This window comes from Vicugna pacos, unplaced genomic scaffold (genome assembly GCF_048564905.1).
Source record: "Vicugna pacos unplaced genomic scaffold, VicPac4 scaffold_20, whole genome shotgun sequence".
NCBI lineage: Eukaryota > Metazoa > Chordata > Mammalia > Artiodactyla > Camelidae > Vicugna > Vicugna pacos.
In genome coordinates, this window is record NW_027328741.1 from 47,755,695 (window position 1) to 47,781,442 (window position 25,748).

The following is a 25,748-nucleotide window of genomic DNA, read 5'->3' on the forward strand; positions in this document are numbered from 1 at the left end:
CTGGTTTTAAGAAAAAGTTTGACTATTCCTTCAAGCTGGCTAAATGGAGACCCTGGAACTGCAACAGTGAGGTGACAGGCAACAATGTGGCTAATAGAGTCCAGAGGTCTCTGTTCAAACAGGGGATTGTAAATGACAAGGGAGAGTACACATGGCCTCAGTGAACAGATTTGCTACTGGTAGCTCCCAGTTCCTGGATATTAGAGTGCATGCACTCAGCCAAGTCTCAGCTCTGCTGCCACACCTGCTAACCCATACCTCTCCTCTCCCACCTGCCGGGCCTAGGGGGGCTGGACACCCCCGGGCACCTGAAACAGCCCAGGGCTTTGTGTTGTAATTTACACAGGCTGCCCCCAGTTCTGAGGGTGAGGGTGACTGGGTTTCAGTTTACAGAGAAAACAGACTAGACGGTCTCACTGGTGAGATGTGGGGGTGGGACCCCAATCTACCTTCTGACCTATGACTTCAGAGTGGACAGCCTCCCCACCCTCAGCCAGGATGCTTGCTAAGCCTAGGGGCTCAGGAGTCCTGCTTCCTCCAGCACCCCTCCTGGAGGTGAGAGTGGGGTCTCTTCTCTATACAACATTCACCCCTGCAGGGGCACACGTGTGACCTCACAGTCTGTCATCCCTTCCTTATGACCTGGACCTCCTTGATGTGTGAGCACTGCAGATCATGGGTGCACACGTGGGCAGGTGCACCATGACTGAGAGGGCAACACTCCAATTTAAGCCCCCTCCTTGCTCAGATGATTACATCCTGGAATTGAGGGGTTCCCAGGGGTCAGTTCGCCAATTCTGGCCTTAGGGGCAAATTCTTATCACCCAGGGGGCTAATTTTTAAATTAAATTACACATTTACAATTCAATAGTCAAGCCCCTTTCTAGGCAGCCTTGTAGCCACTCAGCTTTTACCCCTCGCTGTGACCATGTTCTTAGCTTCAAATTGAGTGGCATTATGGACATGAACATGTCCCTTTCATGTGTCACCTTCACAGTAAGCGGCCACCCCAAACTCCCCTCCCTTCCCCTTGTCGATATCTCCACTCAGGGAGTAGGGCCCTTTTGATGCAGTTGTGCAAATGTGTGAGCTAAGGGTTTAGAATGTCCAGGCTAGGAGGGCTCTGCCCCACATGGCTGGGCAGGTGGGCTGGCAGGGGGTGATGGTTCACTTGCAAAACCTCAGCTGGTTTCAGGCAGTGACAACAGACTGGCAGCCAAGGGCTCAGCTGGTGCAGAGTAAGCGGATTAACTGTGTTCACCCAGACGCCTTGGGGGTGGCAGCCCTGGAGTACGACTACAAGTGAGGAAGGTGGAGGGTCCCCAGTGCCTGGACCTCCACCTTCTAAAAATCAGGACTGAGATGTGGCTCTGAAGTCAGAACACTGGAGTTCAAAGCTTCCCCCACCACTTTGTCAATAATTCAAAGCAAATGAGCCTCAGTTTTCTCACGTGTAAAATGAGAACTTTGAAGCCTCTCCCTCTGAGGGTGTGGAGGGAAGTAAATGCGGTGACAGCAGAGCACAGGAGCTGTCTGGGCTGAGCCTGCATACAGGCAGGCCGTTGTTGCTGCCATGACCACTGTCTTCCAGGGCAGGGTCTGCACTCTCTCCCTGTGAAGGTCCAGACAGTAAACATTCTAGGCTTTGAGGGACCTACAGTCCCTGTCACAACTACCACCCTCTGCTGTTGGAGGGCAAAGACAGCTCCTGCAGTAGGTAGTCCAGTCTCGCACCCCCGCTTCCTGACATAAGTATTCCTGAGATACAGTTTTCACATAACTTTGTTGGCTTTTGGTGTGCAGCATAATGACTTTTTACATGTGCATATTGTGAAATGATCAGTGCATTAAGTTTACCTGACGTCTGTCATCACCCATAGTCACACACTATTTTCCTTGTGATGAGAAATTTTAAGAGGTACTCTCTTAACTATCAAATGCACAATGCAGTGCTGTTAACTACAGTCACCTTGCAGTACATTATGTCCCCAGGACTTGTTTATCTTCTAACTGGAAGTTTGTACATTTTGATTATCTTTCCGAATTTCAATCATCCCCTGACTCACCTCTGGCAACCACCAACCTGATATCTGTTTCTATGTGTTTCGGTTTATTTTGTAGATTCCACATATAAATGAGATCATAGGTATTTGTCTTTCTGTCTTATTTATTTCACTTAGCATAATACCCTGAAGGTCCTCCCAAGTTTTCACAAATGGCAGGATTTCACTTTTATAATGTCTGAATAAGATTCCATTTTATATACATATATATGCATCACGTTTTCTGTACCCATTCATCTGCTGATGGACACTTAGGTTGTTTACATGTCTTGGTTATTGTAAATAATGATACAGTGAACATGAGGGTGCAGTTGTCTCATTGACATAGTGATTTCATTTCCTTTGGATATATTCCCTGCAATGGACTTGCTGGATCATATGGAAGTTCTAATTTTAAATTTTGGGGGAGCCTTCATACTCTTTTCCCGAGTGATGGCACCAATTTACATTCCCAACAACATTGCACAAGTTTCCCTTTTCTTCACACCACCACCATCACATGTTGTCTCTTATATTTTGATGACACCCACCCTGAGAGGTGAGAGGGGTATCTCATTGTGGTTTTGATTTGCATTTCCCTGATGGTGAGTGATGTTGAGCACCTTTTCATGTACCTGTTAGACATCTGTGTGCCTTCTTTGGAAAAATGTCTATTCAGTTCCTCTGCCCACTTTTTAAATCACATTGCTTTTTTTTTTTTGCTGTTGAATTGTAAGAGTTCTTTATATGTTTTGAGTGTTAACCCCTTATCAGATATATAGTTTGAAAGTACTTTCTCCCCTTCTGTCTGTTACCCTACCCTCTGCTTTCTGGATGACAGGGGTCCAGGCACTTGGGAATCTCTGCTTCTCACGTGTTTCCAATGTTGGTTGGGTGAGGGCTGTGTTCTGATAAAAGTGTGCACAACCGTGGGTCACTACCCCTTATTTTAGGAGGTGGGCTCTGAAGAGTGCAGTGTGGGCAGGGATGTTTCCCTGAAGTCATCATTTGGATGGTCATGTGCTCTGGAACTCACATCAACTAGCCCGGATGTGATGGGGCAATTTGCAAAGGGAGGACCTTGCAGCTAAGACACAGACCAGGTGCTCTTGTGTCTTGTTGGAAGGACCTGGAAACAAAGTTGTGTGGAACAGGGAATCCTCCAGGTCACAAGGCTCAGTTCAGACTTCTGGGATGCAGAGACCTGCTCTGAGCCACTGTCACTGAGGAGCGAAGGGCCTCAGGCAGGAGGGAGGAGTTGCTGGATTTCACTTGCCCTGTGTGTCAAGTTTCAGCTCTGGTGATGTGTGGAACATGGGCTTAGCTTTGGGAATGTAAGAGGAGAGGTTCCTGGGGAAGGGCTGGCTTTTTCCTTTGATTGAGGTCCTACTGTGTGCCAAGCACAGCAGTCCTCTGAGTCAGGGCTGGAAAGCCAGGCACAGAGAGGTCAGGGAGTTTCCAGGTCACACAACATTAGGCGCATCATTAGGGTCTGATGCAGACCTGACGCCCAGCCCACATTCTCTCTCCTTTCCCAGGACCATCATGATCCCACATGTCAGAATCACCCAGAGAGGCCCAGGTATGGGCACTGGGACCTTTCCTGCCTAACATGCAAGGAGCCTTAAGAGGGACGACAAGGCACTTCCTGAGTCCATGATGCCCAGAGGCTGCTTTTAGCAAGAGGCTCAGCACCCACTCTTGGATGAATCCTAGCTCTGTCCTGAGTCACTCTGTCCTCCCTGCCTCAGTTCTTCTGCCCACATGGGGCTGGAAACAGCAGCCACTTCACAAGGGTCTAAGGAACGTCCAGGATCCTGGAAGCAGCACCCTCACACAGGGAGCACGGTCTCCTTAACTTTTCCTCACCTCTTTGCTGGATGTAGAGTCCCAGCGGGGCCCTGGCTTGTCCCAATTCTCACCCCAGATCAGGGTCCAGCAGGGGGTGGTGTCCAGGCTGGACTCTGTCCTCTGCCCCTTTTGGGGACCCTCATTCATCGCACCTTGGCTGCCTAGACACTGTCTTCCAGGGGCCACTCTGTGCCTCCCACACCTACCTAGCATCCACCCACCCTGGGTTACTCCAGCGCCCTCTGGCCCTTGGACACACACCTACTCCGTGTTGAGTGGAAATGAGGTGACCGACATGCTGGGCCTCCTGGACAGTCTGGAGGAGCCCGATATCCCCAACCAGCCCACCACCCCAAGAGCCCAAGATGGGGAGAGGGTGTGCCTCCATTCATACTCTGATTTGCTCAGATTCTCAGCACCTACTTTGCTGGGTGGATATGGGGGCAGAGGTATGATGTAAAAGCAGGAGACCTGGACAGCAGACCATGAGAAGGGGGCTAGCCCAGGCTGGTCTCATAACCCCCTTAGCTTTGGTTTTATCATCTTTAAAGTGGGACAGACTCTTGTGAGGTGAGCAGGATCCTGACCCATAGCCAGGAACTGCCCTACACGCCTAAGAGAAGCTCACTGACTCCTCACGAAAATCTGTGGGGCAGGGACAGGCATTATCACCCATTTCTGCAGAAGTAACTGAGGCACAGAGAGAACAGCTGAGGTGACCACCCCAGATTACAGAGCCCAGGTCATCTGGTTCCAGTGTCCAGGCTCATGGTCAGTGCCCACTCTGGGTTTTCCTCCTCCCTTCATCCTCCACTGGGACCCATGGCCGCAGCCTCATCTCAGTGTGATTGTTCATCGGGAGCAGGATGGGTGCACTGAGGGCCCGTTTCTCTGAGGACTGCTTTCCCAGAAGGCTCAAGGGGTTGACTGTATTCACTACTGGACACCCAGGCCTGGGCCCAGGCCAGCCACACTGCAAAGCCTGAATCAATGATTGTTGAGTGAATAACTGAACCTCTGCATGTACCTGCATGTTGCCCCCATTTCCTCATCTCCACAGCTGGCTACCCGGCCAAAACCCCGTGTAATCAGGCCTGGGCCAGGGACAGTCAAGGGGACCAGAGATGCTCAGCTGGGGACAGGAAGCCTCAGGGGCCCTGTGGCTGTCCCAAGCATCTCCTGGGGCAATTCACAGGGAAGCCCAGCCAGCTTCCAGGAACAGCAATCAGGTCCCAATCCCAGGGGTATAAGGTAGGTCTTGAGGGGTGTTTCCTGAGACTGACATTGTGTATGAAGGGGGCCTGGGGGTCAGGCTGCTTTCAACGTCCATTCCAGGCCTACATCCCTGCTGGCAGCATGAAGCTAGTCATAAAGGACACAGGCCGTGGGGCCAAGGCTATGGCAGTGCTCTGCTCCCTCTCTGTGGCTCAGTGTCCTCATCTGTAACAGAGAACTAGTAACAGGGCCATGGGAGGGCTCACTGAGACCCTCCTCTGTGGCTTTGGTTGGACACTGCCCTCCCTCTGCTCAGTGCCATTCTCTGTAATAGAGAATAGTAACATTTCTCTTAGCCCGTTTTGGCCCCATTTTTCTGAGTCTCTTTCTACATTGGGCCCAGGGCTTTCACAGAGATCACAGACTTGGGATGTAATCAGAGTGTGGTCACAGCCCTAGTGGTCTCAATTGAGGCCAGAGGAGCTTCAGGGGTGGGTGGGAATCCAGAACTGCTTCATGGAGGAGGTGAGATCTGAGCTGTGTCCCCAAGGATGAGCTGTCATCTAGCTGAGGCCTGACACTGAGCAGGACCCATGTACATGGTTAATGAGGGTGTGAATGAATGAAATGGCACCCCTCTAACAGAGAGTGAGCGGGGGAGTCCCCTAGGCCAAAGCAGGAAACACAGGGCACCCTGGGGGAGCAGAGGGCGGGGCTGCAGTTTGATGCCCGCCTCACCCTTTATGGGTGTCTTGCCACCACTTTAGCATGTGTTCTGGTGGATTGGGAGCCCTTTTCTCTCCTCTGCTTCAGTATCCTTCTCTTCATTCCGAGGAACACCCGCCTGTGTCACCTCAGTGTCCCCAAGTGGACCTGGACCTGTCTTGTGGGAGATTTTGAAGAGGGATTTGGTGTGCAGCCCAAGACTGAAGTGGGAGGGAGAGGATAATAGGGACCTCCAGAGGGGATCATGGGCTGGGAGTCATCGGAGGGGTGGGGAAGGCAGAGCCCAGAGCTGTAGGATCCTGCTAGTGGTGGCTCCTTCACGAGGGGCTTCACAGGGAGGAAGCAATCATGGGGAAAAGGCAGAGCTCAGTTTGGGGCTTGCTGACATGGAACAGCTCATCACAGAGACGTCCAGAGGAGCTGGATGTAGGGAATGAAGATGCCACTGATGTCAGGGTCAAAGCCTGAGACCCAGATGAGGTGGGGCGGTGGCGCAGGGGAAGGGGCTTGAGGATATCAAGATGTTCATTCATTGGGGTCCTCAGGGTGGGGACCTTCATGTTCATTTCACAGCCACCTGGTGCCTGACAGAGTTAGGCTTAGGGAGGTCACTGAGTAGACACGTGCCGATAACCTAGATTCTCCTCTTTCCACATAAAGTCCCTGGTGTGAAGCCAGCAGGCACTCTTCAGAGTCATACACCCTCACCCCTGGGCTCTCTGTGTGCCTAGAGCCCAGTGGCCCCTTACCTCCCACTCCCCACTGCAGGACCCTTTGCACACCTGCATTTCCACAAGCTATAAAGCATCTTCTCTTGCTGTGTGTTTACGCTATGAAACCTCATTGCCCCAGGAAGAGAGGCCTCACATCCTTCCCTTATTAAAGTGGTAAAGCCTTTTGTTCAGAGAAGCCCCTGTCAGATCTCATAACCAACCAGGTACCTGTGCATGAATTGATCATGCAGCCCCCTCCTCCTTGTGTGCACAGCACCCCCCCAGTAACAGACCCCACACACTCACCCTTGGCGCTCGTGTAGGCACCTCTTGCCTGTGTGGCCTGATGTTGTCTATAGCAGTGTCCCTATTGAACTTTCCTAAACCCTTCTCAGACGCTGGTATTTCTTTACCAACCCAAGTAATTAGCCTGCCATTGTGCCCACAACACCTGAAACAGAGTTGGCTAAATTATGCAAATTGATGATGCAGGTTAATTTGCTATAAAGCTGAAATCAAGGTTTACAAATAAAAGCAACATACATACTCAAGGCAGGACTAAGAACTCACACGGATAACTAAGACCCTCCACATACATCCCACTTTGCCCTTAGGGCCTTTGCGATGGCTGCTCTTCCAGCCAGGATCTCTCTCCGCCTGCTTCTTAAACACCTCCAGGAATCTACTCAAATGTCCTCCCTGACCTTATTTTTCTCCATGGAACATATCACCTCCGGACATTGTGTATATTTTACTTAATTTTCTCTGTGTCCCCCACCAGGCTGTCTGCTGCATGAGGATGGAGAACTGACTGCTTCACTACCTGCTGTGCCCAGTATCTGGAACCCACCCAACACACAGTAGGACCTCAGAGATTGTGTGACGGGTGTGTGATCACTGTAGGCCACAGACAAAAGTCTTCCCAGCAGTCATGGTAAGAGTCATTCATTCTCTACTTACTGAGCCCTACTGTGTGCTGGATACTGACCTGGGTGGGAGGCATGCAGTGGATTAGACACAGTGAGCACACACAGCATGTTAGGAGGGACATGTGCTCTGGAGACCACACAGGGCTGGGGGAAGTCAGGAGTGCAGGAGTGGAGGAGAAGAGGGCCAGGTGGAGACAGTGGTGCCAGAGGAGACAGAGAGGTGGGGCCCAGGTCGTGCAGGGCTTTATGGCTCCTGTGAGAGCTTTTCCTCAGGGCAGCGGAACCATGGCTGGGTACGGAGCAGGGGCCCGGTTCCTGAGTGCTATGCAGGAAATGGAGCAGGTGTCTGCTGGGGAGATGTGCGTGGAGGAGGCTGTCCCTGTAGACTGTGCAGGCAGAGAAGGCTCCTCTGAGGAGGTGACATCTGAGCTGAGCCCTTGTATGGACCGTGTTTCCACCTTCTGTAGACTGGATGCTTTCATCTGCCCTGCAGCCCTATGCAGGACACACCCTGTTCTCAGTCACCTGGACTTGGCCTCCTGCCTGCCTTTTGGGCCCTCCCACCCCAGAAGGAGTCCTTCTAGATCTAAATCACTACCTCCTCCACTGGACTTGGACTCACACTGAGCCACTGTCCACCTGCCCAACTCACCCAGAGTCAAGTCCAGACACTTGGGGGAGCCCCTCCACTCCAGAGCCCATGAACTTACTCAAATGGCCAGTCCTCAGCCTGCTCACATGCCTCACACTCCCCTCCTGCAGAAACCCTGTGACAGATCATGTCCACAGCACCCTGCTCCTCCGATCCTGACCCCAGGCTTTCCCATGGGGTGTGACCCCGCATAGGTTGCAGTCCCCTCATCCAGTCTGGTGAGAAGAAACTACCTTTTCTTTTTTCTTTTGTTAATATATTTATTTTTTAATTTTTATTTTATTGAGTTATAGTCAGTTTGCATTGTTGTGTCAATTTCCAGCATAGAACATAATTTTGTCAATTGTGTTTACTCTTTCAAGAAACCATCTCTTGGCTTGATTTTTTCAAATGTTCCTTATATCTCTATTTTATTTTTTTCCTCCCTGATCTTTATTATTTCCTTCCTTCTGCTTACTTTTGTTATTTTTGCTCTTCTTTTTCTAATTCTTTTAGGTGGTAAGTTTGATTGTTTATTGCAGTTGTTCCTCGTTTTTGAGGTAGACCTGATTCTCTCGCTATAAACTTCCCTCTAAGCACTGCCTTTTCTGGATCCCATAGGTTCTGTGTGGTTGTGTTTTCATCATCATTTGTCTCAATGTGTTTTTTATTGCTTCTTTGATTTCATCATCCACCCATTTTATTTAAAGTAGTATGTTGTTTAACCTCCATACTGTCATTTATTTCTCCTTTATTTTTCTGTAGTTAATTTCTAATTTCATGTTATTGTGGTCAGAAAAAGTTGCTTCAAATATTTTCTATCTTCTTCAAATTGTTAATGCTTCTTTTGTGCCAAAGTATATGATCTATTCTAGAAAATGTGGTATGTGCACTTGAGAAGAATGTATGTTCTATTTTAGGGAAATATAAAGTTCTGAAAATATTACCCAAAACAAATTGTTCTATTGTATCATTTAATTTCTATGTTGTCTTATTAATTTTATGTATGGAAGATCTGTCCAGTGATGTTAATGGATTGTTAAAGTCTTCTACCGTGATTGTATTCAGATCAAATTTTCCCTTTTTATCTGTTAGTATTCTCTTTTTGTCTGTTATATATTTAGGTGCTCCTATGTTGTGTTCATATATGTTAATGAGTGTAATATCTTCATCTATGACTCCTTTAATCATTATAAAATGTCCTTCTTAATCTTTCTTTATAATCTTTGTTTTAAAGTCTATTTTATTTGAAATCACTGTTGATATTCCTGCTTTCTTGTGATTTCCATTTGTGTGGAATATCTTTTTCAATCCTCTCACTTTCAATCTATGTGTGTCCTTCTCCCTAACGTGGGTCACTTGTATACAGCGTATTGTAGATACTTGCTTTATTATCCACTCTGCACTGTATGTCCTTTGATTAAAGCATTTAGTCCGTTGACATTTATAGTAATTATTAATAGAAATGTGTTTATCACAATTTGAACTTTGTTTTGCAGTTCATTTTGTATTTCCTCTTTGTTCCTTACTTTTTCTTTTTGTGGTTTGATAATTTTCCTCTGTATTATCTTGGTGTCTTTTTAGTTTTGTGACTCTATTGTAACTTTTTGGCTTGTGGCTACCCTACTTTGTACATATATTAACCCATTACTATATCTGTTTGTTTTAAACAGATAATAATATAAGCTCAAACCCATCCTACCAAGAACAAAAAAGAGAGAGAGACAGAGAGAAAGAGAGAGAAACCTGCATATTTTCTTGCTCGCCTCTCCCACCCTTAATGATTTAGATGCCGTCTTTTATGATTTCATGTTTATTCTGTTGTAATTCATTGTAGCAATCACCTTTCCAATTATGGTTTTCTCCTTTTTGTAGCATCCTGCTTCTTTTCTATTTAGAGTAGGTCTTTCAATATTTCCTTTAGCATAGGTTTAGTGTTGCTAACTTCTTTTAGTTTTTGTTTCTCTGTGAAGTTCTTTATCTCTCCTTCTATTCTAAAGGATACCCTTGCTGGATAAAGTATCCTAGGCTGCATCATTTTTTCATTCAGGACTTTGAATACACCTTGCTTCTCCCTTCTGGCCTGTACTGTTTTTGTAGAGAAATCAGCTGAAAATCTTATGGGGGTTCCCTTGTATCTCATTCTTTGTTTTTCTCTTTCTCCCTTTAGAATCATTTCCCATTCTCAACCCTGGTCATCCTGATTGTAATATGTCTTGGTGTGGGTCTGTTTGGGTCCTCCTTGTTTGGGACGCTCTGTGTTTCCTGTACTTGGATATCTGATTCCTTCTTTAGGTTTGGGAAGTTTTCAGTCATGATTTCTTCAAATATCTCTTCAATCTCCTTTGTTCTTTCTTCTCCTTCTGGGACCCCCAATATGAGTAGGTTGGCATGCTTTATGTTATTCCATAGGTCCTGTATATTGCTTTCATTGGTTTTTATTTGTTGTCTTTCAGCTGTTTTGTTGTCCTGTCTTCTAAGTCACATATTCATTCCTCTCAATTATCCAGCCTACATTTTACAGCCTTTACCTCAACTCTCCTCTCAGCAAATGAGTTTTCCAATTTTCACTGGCTCCTCTTTAGAGTTTCAATTTCGTTATTTGACATATTCTCTGTCTCTATACACAATCTCTTTTAGTTTCTTCAGTACTTTGATCACTCCTTTTTTGAAATCATCTAGTAGACTATCAATGTCTATTTCATTGATTGTTCTTTCAGGGGGTTTATCTTGTTCTTTTAATTGAGACAGGTTGCTCTGCTTTTTTATCTTGCTTATATCTCTCTGGCACTATGGCTTATGGAGTATCAATTATCTACTGTGGTCTTTTAAGAGTTTATTTATTTATATAAAGTGGATGCAGAAATAAAACTAAGCACAAAGAAATTAGTTTTAAAAGCAGTATAATCAATAACAGAAGAACATATTGAAACAAGATAACAATTGAGTTGGGATGAATTTTTAAAATATTAAAGGAAGAAAAAATATTTGAGAACAGAGTATAATCACAACAGAAGAACAAAACAAGGATAAAACTGAAATTGGACAAATTGTTAGATAATAATAAAAGTATTTTAAAAGAAAATTTTAAAAGGGATTAAAAATAGAAATATAAAAATTATTTAAGAAGTAACATTTAAAAAGTAAAAGAAAATGGAACAGAAAAGGAAAAGAGTATGTTCCCGTGGAGATTGTGTGCCCTTAGTAATTTTATCAAGAGGTCCTTCTTAAATATGTGTGGTTACCAAGTCTTACTTCTGTGCCTTTTGTCTGTTATCCCTTTGGTTAATGATGTGGCCATTAACCTGTTAACCAGAGCCTACCCTGGCTATTGAATGGGGACTCCTCTTTGTTTTGTTGTTGTCAAAGCTCCTGCCCTTGCCTTGCTTCATGAACTCAGCTCGTTGTTTCCAGAGACCCTCTGGTCATACCCTTGGTCTGTGCTGCTCCCAGTGCCTGTAGGTAGACATGTCACTTCTCCTCCCAGTGCTGCATCTTGGTGCTGCACTCCTGCATGGTAGGTGGGCAGGTTGTGCCCCTTCTCAATGCCATGTCCAGGTGCAGCAGTCCTCCACAGTAGTTGGGTTGGTTGCTCCCCTATTCAGTGCTACTCCCCACTCCACATCTGTTTCACACTCTGTGGGTGGGCTTGAGGCAAATGGCCACACCAGCCCTAGTCCCTGCTCTTTGCCAGAACGTTGCTCCTTGTTCATTTGTCTTAGAGGTGTGAGTTCATAGAGACACCAGGACAGAAACGTCCTATAAGTCCGGGGATGTAAACAAGTCTCAGTCCCACCTATGAGGTTGCAGAACTGCCAGGTACATATTCAGGTTTCAACCCCATGTCTGCCTGGGTGGGTATGATGGCTGTGGCTGAGCCTCATCTCTCTTATTCTGAGAAAACACCAGTTATGTTGCCATGAGTCAGTAGAAACAAAGGACGAAACACCCCTTCCCCCAGGCAAGCTAGCAATATTGCTTTGCTTTATTTGTTTCTTATTTTATTTGAGGCCCAGGCTGTTCTGATCTGTATACAATCCAAGCAGTTGTCCAGAGCACACTGCAGTCCCCCAGGGTTACCTATGTACAGTCAACCAGAGTCTGCCTGGATCCAGCAGCCTGTCCCTTCCCATCCCTGATTCACTTCTAGGTTTGGGGGTTGTTGACACACTTTGTGCCCATTTAACTTAATTCTGTCAGTCAAGGGTGGTTCTGTACACATCTGAGCCTCAGAGGTTCCCTGTCCATCCTGCTGACCTCTCTGTTGGAAACAGGGAGACCCAGTCAACCAGCACTATCCCTCCTTTGCTGCTCCCTCTTCAAAGGACCAACCCCAAGCCATTTTGCATTTTCTTCCTTCTTTTTTCCTTTTCTCCTACCAGATTGGTGGCACATTTTGTCTTTTGAATATGGCAATGTTTTATCAAAGTTCAGCAGATGTCCTGAGTGGATGGGTGTGTCTGTGAATGTCAGTCTTGGTGAATTTATTGAAGAGTATAAGATACAAGCATCCTTATACTCCACTATCTTGGCCTTTCTCCAAGAATATACAGTCTTAATAATTTTGTCATAAGGTTATTTTTAACTATGGGTGGTTGCCAAGTCTTCCTTCCACACCTTTTACCTGTTATCCCCTATGTTGGTGGTGTGGCTGGTGTTCTGGTGGCCTGAATCTGCCCTGGATATTGAGCAGGAGCTCCTTTTTTCCTGTGGTTGTCACACTCCTGCCCATATCCAGCTGTGAAAACTCCACTTGCTGGTTCCAGAGGCCGTCTAGTCGTGCCCCTGGTCTGTGTCCCAGCATCAGTAAATGGGTGGTCTGCACCCCCCACCAGATGCCTGGTCCCAGGACCACACTTGTGCAAGGTAGTTGGCAGGTAGCTCCCCTGCCGCATTAGGTCCATGCTTTGTAGGTGGACTCAGAGGAAACAGCTGCACTAGCCCTCACCCCTGCTCTGTTCTAGAACACTTCTTCTTGTGCATTTGTCTTAGAAGAGCCAACTCAGAGAGGCATCGGTGTGTAATGGTCCCTTCTTCTTGGGACTGTAAACAAATCTCAGTCCCACCTATGAGGTTGTGGAGCCCCTAGGTAGGGATACGGGTTTTGAACCCTCCTCTACCTGGGAACCATGCACAAGAAAATATGGTGGCTATGGCTGAACCTTGACTCTCTTCTCCCAAGAAGTCTCCAATAATGGCACTGTGGGTCTGCAGACACAAAGGCTATGGCTCCCCTTCCCCCCAGGGCACACCAGCAGTGTTTTCTGCCTTTTTTTTTTTGTATTTTATGGGGTACCCAGGCTGTTCTGTATACTTTCCCAGCCATGGCACACAGAACATTGCAGTCCCCCAAGGTTTCCTCTGTAGAGTCAGCCCGAGTCCTCTGCTCAACTCAGACAGCCTGTCCCATCCCACCCCTGCTGGTTCGCGTCAAGGCCTGGGGATCGTTGGGACCCTTTGTGCCCAATTAACTTAGTTCTGTCAGTCAAAGTCTATTCTATACAGATCTGAGCCTCTGAGGTTCCATCTCCATCCTGCTGAACTGGCCATTGGAGTTGGGGAGACCCAGTGTATTAATGTTATTCCTACTTTGCAGCTGCCTCCCCATTGGAATGGTCCAGAACTATTTTCCTTTTTCTTCTTTTCTCCTGTTCTCCCACCAGATTTGTGGAAAATTTTATCTTTTGAAGAAGCCAATATTCTCTCAAAGTTCAGCAGGTATTCTGGGTGGTGGGTGTGTCTGTGGATGTCACTCTTGGTGAATTTGTGGGAGAGGGTGAGTTCTCGAGCATCTTTTTTACTCCACCATCTTTCCTCCTCCTTCACTCTTTTTCTTTTGATTGGAACATTTAGTCCATTGACATTTATAGTAGTTATTTTATAGATGAGGGTTTATTGCCATTTTGAAAATTGTTTTCCAGTTGATTTTGGTAATTATTTGTTTCTTTCTTTTAATTATTTTTATTTTTGTGGTTTGATAAATTCCTTTTCTATTAGCTTGGTTTCTTTTTGGGTTTTATGACTCTAATATATACTTCTGATTTGTGGTTATCTTGTCATTCAAATATGGTAACCCCTTACTTCATCTGTTTGATTTTAGTTGATAGTCATGTGGGCTCAAGTGCATCCTAAAAAGAAAGAAGACAAAGAGAAAAAAGAAAAAAGAGAGAAAAAATATATATTCTCTTGCTCTCCTCTTCCACCTTTCATGATTTTGCTATTCTCTCTTTCTTGTTTGCTTTCTTGTTTTCTTTATTGACTTACTGACTTATTTATATCCTCATGTTTTCCCTTGCAACTCACTGTATTTATCGCATTTCCAATTATGGTTTCTTAATTTCTATAGCTTCCTGTTTATTTTTTATTTAGATTAGAACTTTCAAATATTTTTTAGCATAGATTTAATACTGCTGAATTCATTTAGTTTTTGCTTGTCTGTAAAATTCTTTCTCTCTTTCTGTTCTAAAGGATAGTCTTTCTAGATAGAATATCCTAGTTTGCAGCCTTTTCTTATTCAGGACTTTGAATATATCTTGCCACTCCCTTCTGGCCAGAAGTTTTTAGGTAGTGAAATCTGCTGAATGCTTATGGGACTCCCTTGTAACAAACACTTTGTTTTTCTCTCACTGCCTTTAGAATATTTTATTTAACTTTAGCCATTTTAACTATAATATGTCTTGGTGTAGATCTGTTTGGTTTCTCCTTGTTTGGGACCCTCTGTGCCTCCTGTACTTGGATAGTTCTTTCCTTCTTAAGGTTTGGAAAGTTTTCAGTCATGATTTCTTTAACTAACTTTTCAATCCCCCTTTCTCTTTCTTCTCCTTCTGGGACTCACCATTATGCATAGGCTGGCACACATTATATTATCTTGCTTTAATTGGTTTTTATTGACTTTTCTGTCTGCTGTTCTTTTTGGGTTATTTCTTTTATCTTGTCTCCTAAGTCATTTATTCATTCCTCTGCATTATCTAGTCTTTTTTGATTGCCTGTATTTGAATTTTCTATTTTTAACTAGCTCTTCTTTATAGTTTAAATTTTCTTTTTAAAGTTTTCTGTCTCTATTGATAGTCTCTTTTAGTTCTTTCAGTGATTTGATCATTCCCTTTTTCAAGTCTAGTAGACTATCAAAGTCTATTTTACTGCTTGTTCTTTCAGGGGATTTGTCTTGTTCTTTTAATTGAAAGTGGTTCCTTGGCTTCTTTATTTTACTTATATTTCTCTGGCTCTATGTATTTCTTCTAGACCCGTTTCTGAGCTGTTACATGTAGTAGGCAGGGTTGGAGCACTTCAGTTGTGAAGAAAAATAGGCAGAAGATGTTCACTGGGGAGTTCTCTCTGTGGTGTTGCCTGTCACTTGTTATGCAGACTTACAAAGTACTATTTGTTGATTTTGGCTTTATCCCTGCCTTAGCTATGGGAATGTCAGCCACCTACTCTGGTGCCACTCAGGTTCTGAGCCCCAGGAAACATCAGTGCAGATCCAGCAGTGTCAGTCCCTTGGACCTGCCTTAGCAAGTGTGCAGTCACACATATGAATTTGTGGTCCACTACAGGTTCAGCTCAAACCCCAATCCCGCACTCACATATGGAACCATACACCACCCTGTTGTAAATACCCTCACTGGCCACCCTTCTTGAGTAAGAACTCCACTCACTACCTGTAAGTCTCAGAGGTGTGGATCCACAAAGTGACCAGATACAGAAAATCCACCCTCTCTGTCTGGGGCTGTAAACAAATCTCAGTCCCGCCTGTGAAGTTGCAATGGCACAGGGTATGGAGTCAACATTCAGCTCTGCCTTTGTTCAGCAGTGTTGGCTCTCACCAAGCCCCATTTCTCTTCTCATGAGAACACACCAGCAATGGAGCCAAGTGGAGTAAGTGACTTTGGCACAGCTGTGTTTCATTCCTCCCCCATTATATCAAAATTGGTGCTTTTTTATGAGAGTTTCAGTCTGTTCTGTTCCACACACACACACACAGCCAGAGCTCACACTGCCCTCTAGTTTCCTGAGGCTGCCTCTCTGCAGTGTGACCTAGCCCTCTGCCTGGGCTCTTCACTGACTCCAGTAGCCTGTTCTGGCTCATCCCTGCTAGCTCATGTCTAGGGCTGGTCATCACAGGGACCCTCTGTGTCAGTTTTCCCCAGTTCTGCCTGCCATGCAGTTGCCACTGTCTCCTCCAAACCTTGGAAGCTCTGCTTCTTTCCTAGCTGATCTCCCAGCTAGAGAGGTTGTGTCCCAGTGTGAGGGTGCCTTTATTCCTATGCTACTCTTTCCCTGCAGGATCAGTCCTGCACTGAATTTTTCTTTTCTCTTTTTATTCCTTACCATATTTTGTGAGAATCTTCCTGTATTTCAAAATAAGAGACACTCTACCAGAGTTCAGGAGGTTTCTGTGCAATTCAATTTTTTTGTAGATGTAATTCTTTGAGTATTTGTGGGAGAGGTCAAGCTGTGAGTCTGTCTACTCTGCCATTTTGGCTCCTTCAAATTTTAAAATAGGGCTAGTTCTTTCTTAATTACTCTCAACAAGCTGTTGTAGTTTTCAGCGTACATGTCTTGTAATTTTTCCTTGCCTCTATTGGATGCTGATTCAGAACATACACAACCTTCTAGAGAAACCTGTCCCACCCTGCCATTTACTGCCAACTAGCTGGCCTGTGTCTGAATCACCAAAAGGTTTTGTTCTTTATCTGATTCTTAATTCTTTAGAATTTATCATTTTACTCTCATAAATGCTGATAGTACTTGTAACATATATTTTAAAATAAAAATAATAAACTTTATTCTATAGATGAAATATGAATGAATCTCAAGTAACATATGCTTTTAATACCTTAGAATTAGTAAAGCAATATAGATACATTATAAACGCTTGAAATGTTGCCTAAAGGAAAAGTGCAGAGATTTGCAAATCCCACTCCCAGAAGTGACCGTCATTAATGGTTTGGTGAACATCTCTCAGTCTCTATCTCTCTCATTCTCTCTGCCTCTGTGTCTCACACACCACAAGATTCATTTACATCTATGATGATTTGACACATATGTGGTTATAGAGATGACATCTGGGATGTAGATGATGGATTAACAGGCATCCAAACTGAGGGCTTCCTTGACATCAGGCAAAGACCTAGCACTCATTTTTCCAGCTGCACAACAATCATTCCTCCATGTGAACCAGAACTGATGAATCCCACCCCCTCTCCATGAACATTAGTGTTGCTTCCATTTCCCTAGTAGTTTAACCAGGATTGTGATGAACATCCTTGAAAAGACATCTTTGAAAAATTGTGCAAGAATTTTAGTATGATCAACACTAAGCATCAGCACTGCTCGGAAAGTGGTGCACTTGTGGAACTGTGATGCATTCTGCATACTGTTCTCCCAGAGAGAAGAGTCTGCTCACTCTTCCCTCCAGGGGATCTACTGTGGCCTCTGCCTCCTCATGTTGTCACTAGAGCTGGTTGTCTCCAGGCTAAAGGCCTGCCAGTGTGATGTTGACCAATGCTGTCTCCGAAGTGTGGACATCTTCATGCATCCTCACTTGAGAGGTCGAGCATCTCTAATATACACTGGCCACCTGCATTGCCTCTTGTTGGAATTGCATGTGTTTTTTCTGTTTCTGTTTAGAACACAGTGTTTCAAGATATTTTTGGACCACAGGGATGTGAAACCTTTCTCTGACTTTAGGTTATGAAAAATGATTTTTCCATGTTATGGTTTGTCTTTCATGGATTTTGATTATTATTTTTTTTTTATTTTGTTAGGTTATGTTTTGCCACAGGAAGAGCTAAGCATCTCCCTCCTGGCTCTGGTTTCACACATAGAATAGCAGTGCCTATCTCGAGATTATGCACATAGTTACTAAAAATATTCGTTTTGTATATCTCATATTTAATCCACCTGGATTTCCCTTTGAAATAACCAAAATGCTACTTCAAGTAAAAAAAAACAACACCAATCCCTTGTTAAAATATGACAGCAGACACAAACAGCCACCTTTTGTATGATTTCATTGATAGGGAACATCCAGTGTAGGGAAAGACACACAGAGAGAAAGAGGATTAGGGCTTGTCAGGGGTTGGGGGAGGGATAAAAGAGAATGTGTGCTTTGGATACGGGGTTTTATTTTGAGGAAAGAAACAGTCTGAAACTAGACAGTGACGATGGTTACACAGCATTGTGAATGCACTTAATGCTCCTGAATTGCACAATTTAAAATGGAAAAACATCTAAATTTTATTATGGTAAACTTAAAACATAAAAATAGATGGTACTCTAAATGACATGAAAGAAAACAAGGAAATGACAGAAAAAACAAACAAAAATGATGCCAGGAGAAGGGAAGTAAAGTTCGGGTCTGGGAGTGGGTTGATTCATAGAATTAGATGACAGTGTTGGTGGTTGCAGAGACATCTCAGCCCGTAAGGGTGGTGATGCCTGAATTGGCTCTGGGTCTCATAGAAGTATGTGTGTAGGTTCAGGGGGAGCTACAAGATCAGGCTCAGGGACTCCCTGCAGGACTGGTAATGTAACTTGGCTCTAGGTCTCCTGTAGGGCTAGTCTTACAGTCTGCAGAGCTGGTGGGATGTGACACGGTTCTGTGTGTTTTGCAGGTGCAGGCTCGGGTTCCCCAGCAGGGTTGTTGGAATGGGACCCAGTCCTGGGTCTCCTGCAGGAGTCAGATCAGGATCTCATGCAAGACCAGGCTCAGGGTATCCTTGTAAGGCTTGTGGAATGAGACCCCATCATTTTTCTCCTGCAGCAGCAGATTCAGGGTGTCCCTGCAAGGTTTTTCAATTTCACCCTGCTCTATATCTCCTGCAGGAGCAGGCTTGGACTGTCCCTGCTGGGTTGTTGGAATATGACCCATCTCTGATTCTCTTTCAGAAGCAGGCTCAGGGTCCCCCTACAGGGCTAGTTGATTTTGTTCCAGTCTTAGGTCCTTTGCAGGTGCAGGACTGGGGTCTCCCTTCAGGGCTGGTGAAATGTGACTCAGCTGTTTGTCTCTTGCAGAAACAGGCAGAGTTTCTCCCTGCAAGCCTTGTGGAATGAGACCCAGTGCTGGGTCTCCTACAGGAGCATGCTCAGGGTCTACATGCAGGGCTAGAGGAATTGGACCTGGCTAATGGTGTCCCTGCAGTGCTGCTGGAATTGTTCCAATTCTTGGGTGTCTTGAAGGTGTAGGCTCTAAGTCTCCCTGCATTGCTAGTGAAATGTGACTCAGTTGTGGTTCTCCTGAAGGGACAGTCTCAGGGTTTCCCTGCAGGGCTGGTAGATGGGACATAGTGCTGGGTCTCCTGGAGGAGCAGGCTCATCTTGCAACATGACCAATCTCAGGTTCTCCTGCAGGAGTAGGCTCAGGGCCTTCCTGCAGGGCTAGTGGAATTGGACATGGCTCATGGTCTCCCTGCAGTGCCATTGGAATTGGTCCAATTCTTGGGTCTTTTGAAGGTGTAGGTTGCAGGCTGATAAATTACCTGTAGGGCTGGTGGAATGTGACATGGCTCTTAGTCTAATGCTAGAGCTGATTCAGGGTCTTTCCACAGGGTTGGTAGAATTGGCCCAGGCCTGGGTCTCCTGCATGTGCAGGCTCTGGTATCCCTGCAGGGCTTGTGGAATGTGACTGGGTTTCTGTTTCCTGCAGGGGCAGGCTCAGAGTCTCCTAGCAGTGTTGCTGGAATGGCACATGGTTCTGAGTTTCCTGCAATAGCAGGCTTATGTTCTTCCTGCATGGCTAGTTGAATATGACTCAGACCTTGGTCACTTGCAGGAGCAGGCTAGTTTTCTCACTGCTGGGATGGTGGAATCAGACAATGTCCTGAGTCTTCTGCAGAAGTAGCTCCAGGTCTTCCTGCAGGGCTGTTGGAACATGACCCATCACTGGTTCTGCTTCAGGAGTAGGCACAGAGTCTCCTTGCAAGGATAGTGTAATTGGACCCAGCTCAGGGGTCACTACAGGGCTGATGAAATGTGTCCTGGCTCTGTGGTTCCTGCAAGTGTATATTCTGTGTCTCCCTTCAGGGTTGGTTTAGTGGGACCCATTCCTGAGTCTCCTGTAGTAGTAGGCTCAGAGTCTCCCTGTAGGGCTGGTGGAATGGGCCCCTTCTCTAGGTCACCTGCCAGAACAGATTTGGACTCTGCCTTCAGGCTGGTGGAATTGGGCCTGTTCTTGCATCTCCTGCAGGAGCAGGCCTTGGGTCTTCCTGGAAGAATACTGTAATATGACCCATCTCTGGTTCTCTTGCAGGAGAAGCTCATGGTCTCCCTAGAAGGTTAGCAGAATTTGTCCCATTCCTTGGTCCAAGGCTCAGGGTATCCCTGCAAGGTTGGTGGAATGGGACCTAGTCCTGTGTCTCCTGCAGTAGCAGGTTCTGTTCTCTTTGCAGGGCTGGTGGAATATGACTCCACCCTGTGGTTCTTTTGCAGATGCAGGCTCAGGGACCCCACCAGAACTGATGGCTCTTAGTCTCCTATGGGAGCAGGTGAGGGATTCCCTGGAGAGCTGTTGGAATTGGTCCCAGTCCTAGGTCTCTTACAACTGCAGGCTCAGTGTCTCCCTGCAGGGTTTGTGGAATATGACTTGGCTGTGGGTATGCTGCAGGAGCAAGCTCAGTGTTTCCATGCAGGGTTGGTGGAATGGGATCTAGTTCTGGCTCTCCTGCAGGAGGAGGCTGGGGTTCTCCCTGGAGAGGCTGATGGAATTGGACTGGGATGTCTGTCTTCTGCAGGAGCAAGCCTATGGATTACCTGCAGAGCTGGTAGAATGTCACACAACTCTTGTTCTTCTGCAGGAGCTGGTTCATGTTCTCTGTGAATGGCTTGGTCTCCCCCAGGAGTAGGTTTGTAGTCTCACTACAGGGCTGGTGTTATGTGACCCGCACTGTGTTTTCTGCAGATGCAGTCTTAGTGTTGGACTGCAGGTTTGGTGGAATGGGACGAAGTTCTGGGTTTCCTGGAGTAGCAGGCTCACGGTCTCCCTTCTGGGGTATTGGAATGTGACCCAGTCATGTGTTTCCTGCCGAAGTGGCCTCAGGATATCCCTGCAGGGCTGTTGGAATTGGACCTCACTGTGTATCACCTGCAGGATCAGGTTTGTGCTCTCCCAGCAAGGCTGGCGTATTTGGACCTATTCCTGGGTCTCCTGCAGAAGCAGGCTTTCAGTCTTCCTGCAGGGCTTCTGGAATATGACGTATCTCTAATTTTCCTGCAGGATCAGGCTTGCGGGTCACCCAGCAAGGCTAGTGGAATTGGACCCAATTCAAGGTCTTAGTGCATGATTGATGTAATGGGACCCAGTCCTGGGTCTCCTGCAGGAATTGGCTCAAAGTCTTCCTGCAGGACTGGTGAAATTGGACCAATTCCTGAGTCTCCTGCAGGAGGAGGCCCTGCATCTTCCTGGAGGGATGGTGGAATATGACAGAGATCTGTTTCTCCTGCAGGAACAGGCTCAAGGTCTCCCTACAAGGCTAGTGTAATTGGACACATTCCTGGATCCATTGCAAGTGAAGGCATGATGGTCTTCCTACAAAGCTGGTGGAATGTGATTCGGCTCTGAGTCTCCTGCAGGAGTAGGCTTAGGGTCTCCTTGAAAGATTGGTGAAATGGGACACAGTGCGGTGTCTCCTGCAGTAGCAGGTTCAGGTTCTCCCTACAGTATTGGTAAAATTGGACCTGACTCTAATTCTCCTGCAGTAGCAGACTGAGGGTATACCTGCATGGCTGGTTGAGTGTGAAGGAACAGCAAGTCTTAATACATTGGCCCACTCCTGGGAAAAGGATAAACAGGGCTTGGTGCATGGTCTCGTATTTTCTGAAAAAGCCCCTTGAGATGTGTTGATTCTGATGACCTCTTCCAAGAACTTGAACACTTTTAGAATCTCTGCCAACTCATCTTGTTTAGACTGAAGGACTCTGCCTTTCATCAGTTCTTGGAATAGAGATCAACACAAAAGGAAAGAGGGAAGAAAAAATTACCAATCTATCTGTTGAGAAATCAGCTGAAGACATTAAAAAGTTCTCTTGCAATACACTTGTTTCTATTTTGGTGCATTTAGAATCATTTCCTTATTATCAATTTTTGCCATTTAAATTAGAATATATATTGTCGTAGGCCTACTGGGGTTCATTATGCTTGGACGCTCTGTGCTTGCTGTGTTGAGATAGCCGGTTCTATATTTGGTTTAAGAAAATTTCAGTCTGATTTCTTCAAATACCTTTTCAAACCATTTGTCTTTATTCTTTTCCATGTGGGATCCCTATGAGTCATACACTGGTATGTTTTCTCTTATCCCAGGTTTCAGTTGCATTGCTTGCATTGGTTTTCACTTGCTTTTCTATGTCGTGTTCTGACTGAGTGATTGCGGTTATCCTGTTTTCTAAGTCATTTATTTGTTCCTGTGCATTATCTAGTCCGATTTGGACTGTCTTTAGCTTAGCTATTCTCACCATTGAGTTTTCCGATTATATTTGGCTCATCTAAAGTGTTTCTCTTTCCATTTATACTAGCCTGCATTTGTATTCATAGACTCAAGATTTCCTTCAGTGTTTTTATGTCCTCCCTTTTCAAGTCATGTTCTAGTAAATTTTGGGGGTCTAATACATTGGATGTTCTTTCAGGAGACTCCTGTCTTTTGAAAATTTGGAATAGTTCTTTTAACTTTATTATATCTCTCTATCGCTATGGGTTAAGGATTATCAGTTATCTATTATAGGCTTGAACGGCTTTTGTAAGTGAAATCATTTCTGTGCACATTTAGTTTTAATGCTGTGAGGATTGTTTTTGGTATGTAATGATGCCATGCATTCCTTCTGTGTCCGTTGCCTGTTATATCTATGATTGCTACTGTGGTTTTTGTTGTGGTGAATATAACCTATTCTAGTAAAGTTAGCAGAGTGTCATTTTGGTTAAATGTTTATCATAGCTCTGACAGTGCTGGGACTAGTAATTTTTGCTGGAATAGAGGATTCCAAATGGTTTCTGGGCTGCAGGCTGGATATGTAGAGAGGGAATTTTTCCAATATACACTCATGAAAGTACATTCGTCCTTACTGTTGCCACGGAAAAGTCAAAATTTTATAATGGGTGCCCTCAGATTCTCTGCAAGCAAAAACAAAAGTGGAAACAAATCTAATGATGTCACGCATTAGAAACTGCTGAAACAATCCTGCAGTGCCACAATTGGGTCCTAAGTGTAGTACTGGGTCAGCACCACAACTATAGTTGCATTAGCATGTGGTAGGCAAGGTTGATGGAAAAGCTTCAAATTCTCCTATTTTTCAGCAGATCTCTGCTCCAAGAACTCTTGTCAATAAGGCATGGAAACTCAAAGGCAAGCATGGAGCATTTCAAAAACCTCTGCATTGGACAATAAGAAATTTCAATCCTGCCTATGAAAGTTGCAGATCTTTTGGCTATAGAATCTTATTTCAAGATTAATTGCCCTGGATTCTAGAAACCAGATAAAGATGGCTCTGATTGAGACCATTTCTCCTTTATGGAGAAAATAAGCAATTATACTGTGAATGTGAAATGGCTGTGATTAAGGCCCTGGGTTACTAAGCTAATCTACAACACATATGCCAGCAGATTTAATATTAAGAGAGGACCCAGGCAGATCTGTTCTCTAGATAGTACCAACCACAGCCCAAAACAATCTCGAAATCCCTGGGAATAAATTTGAGACATCAGCCACACCCCTAACACACAGATTCCACAGGCACACCTAGCTCAAAATTGGCAGTTGGAGTCTTGGTCTGGGAATCAATTGAAGAGAAATTTTGTGATTATTGCTTTCAGTTATGTCAATCAAACTCCACTAGGCACTGTTTTAACTCTCAGCGCATCGTCTTCCATCTTAAATGACCTGTCCACTTTAGAGTGTGCATCCTAGTAAAACACAGTTTCCCCTTTACTGCTCCTTCACCAAAGGTCAGGTCCTGCACTGATTTCCATTCTCTACTTTGCCTTCTACTCTTTCCAGGTTATGTGAGAATTCTTTCTGACTTTTGAAGTAAGAGATGTTTGGCCATTATTCAGCAGGGATCCTGAGCCAAGGGCCGTGAGAGTGGATGCTTATCTTGCTGTATACATGGGAGAGAGTGAGCGAAGATTGCACTGCTACTCTGCCAGTTTGGCATGGATAAATTAACACAATTTAGACATAACTCACAGACACTTAATCCTTGTTTAGATATTTTTCTCTATATCAATGGTGGAAGGATGTGTTCGAAGTATCCAAGTCTGACAATGTGTACATACCTCCATTGCAGACTTTAAATAGTTAACAGAAATGAATTACATACTATGGGAAGGGTAAAAAATTAAGATAGTTTTAGAAATATGCTAAATCTAACTAAAAGACAGAGTTGCCATATTTAGGTATCAGCTTGAAATACCCAAATACCATTCAGGATATGGTCTATGTCCTGGCACTCCTCCCTGTCCTGCAATATTGCTGCCGATATATCAGCTGAAACCCCTCTGGAGGTTCTCTTGTGACTATGTTGCTTTCCTCCAGGCGCATTTTAAATCCCTGGGATGCTCATGAACTTCGTTGATTTGAATCATACAGCTGCTGGTAGGTCTATTGGGATTCCACCTCCTTTGGACGCTGTGTACTTCCTGAATTCGCATAGATGATTCTATCATGGCTTTCAGCAAGATTCAGTCTGATTTTTCTACAGATAACTTTTCAGAAAATTTTTGTTACTTTATCTCTTGCTTTTCCATCTGGGACTCTTACGAATCCTACTCTTTCATGCCTTGTCTTACCCGAGGATTCAACAGCAATGTTTTCATTGGTTTGCACTTGCTTTCCTCTATCAGCTTCTGACCGAGGGATTTCTGTTCCCATGTCTTCACAGTCATTCACGCGTCCCTCTGCATTATTTGGTCTGATTAGGACTGAATTTTAGCCCAGATAATATCTCATCCATTGAGTTTTCTGATATTATTTGGCTCGTTATTAGGCTTTCTCTTCCCCTTTTCTGGTATTCTGCCTTTTGTGATTCTGAGACACTGTTGTTCTTCAGTGTTTCCCTCACCTCCGTTTTCAATGCTTTCTCTGGATTGCGTTTTGCAGTCTAGTTGCTTGAAAGCTTATCTTTTGGGCCTTCAATCTCTTTGGAACTGAAAATGGTACTTCCTGTTTCTTTTACTGTACTTCTTCAATTCTACTGGTCAGGTAATATCAGGTATCTAATGTAGACTTCTAGGGCTTTGTTAAGTGAAAACTTTGGAATCTTGGCTCTATGCAATTCCATGGGATTTCTGTGAGGACAAATTCTCCTAGACATTGATGCCATGTCCTGTTCCTGTGTGTTGTCTGGTATATCTCCATTTGCTGGTGTTGCCTTTGATGTGATGAAAAACCCATACTATTTCAATTAGCAAAACCTCATTTTGATTACGCTTATCTCACATTTCTGAAAGTGCACAGTACACTTCCTTTGGTGGAAATGAAGCTTCTAAAGGTTCTCAGCTCTGCATTCTGCTCTATGTCACTTTGGAGTGTTTCCAAAACAGCCAACTGAGAGTGCGCTTGTGCTTTGAAGTTAAATGAGAATGTCCCAATGAAACCAGTTCTTCCCAGAGCTTCTCTGCCTACAGAAACACCAGTGGAAGCATATCAATGGATGT

General features: G+C 45.0%; 1 protein-coding gene across 1 annotated transcript in view; it reads left to right on the forward strand.

Moving 5' to 3' along the window:
- The window catches only part of LOC140693684 (uncharacterized), a 65,765-nt gene that overhangs the window by 26,861 nt on the left and 13,156 nt on the right, over nt 1-25,748 (forward strand). Inside the window, exons 15-16 of the mRNA XM_072957391.1 lie at nt 7,329-7,481; nt 8,239-8,346. The gene's annotated coding sequence lies outside the window, so the exon portion shown is untranslated. The remainder of the gene's footprint in view (nt 1-7,328; nt 7,482-8,238; nt 8,347-25,748) is intronic.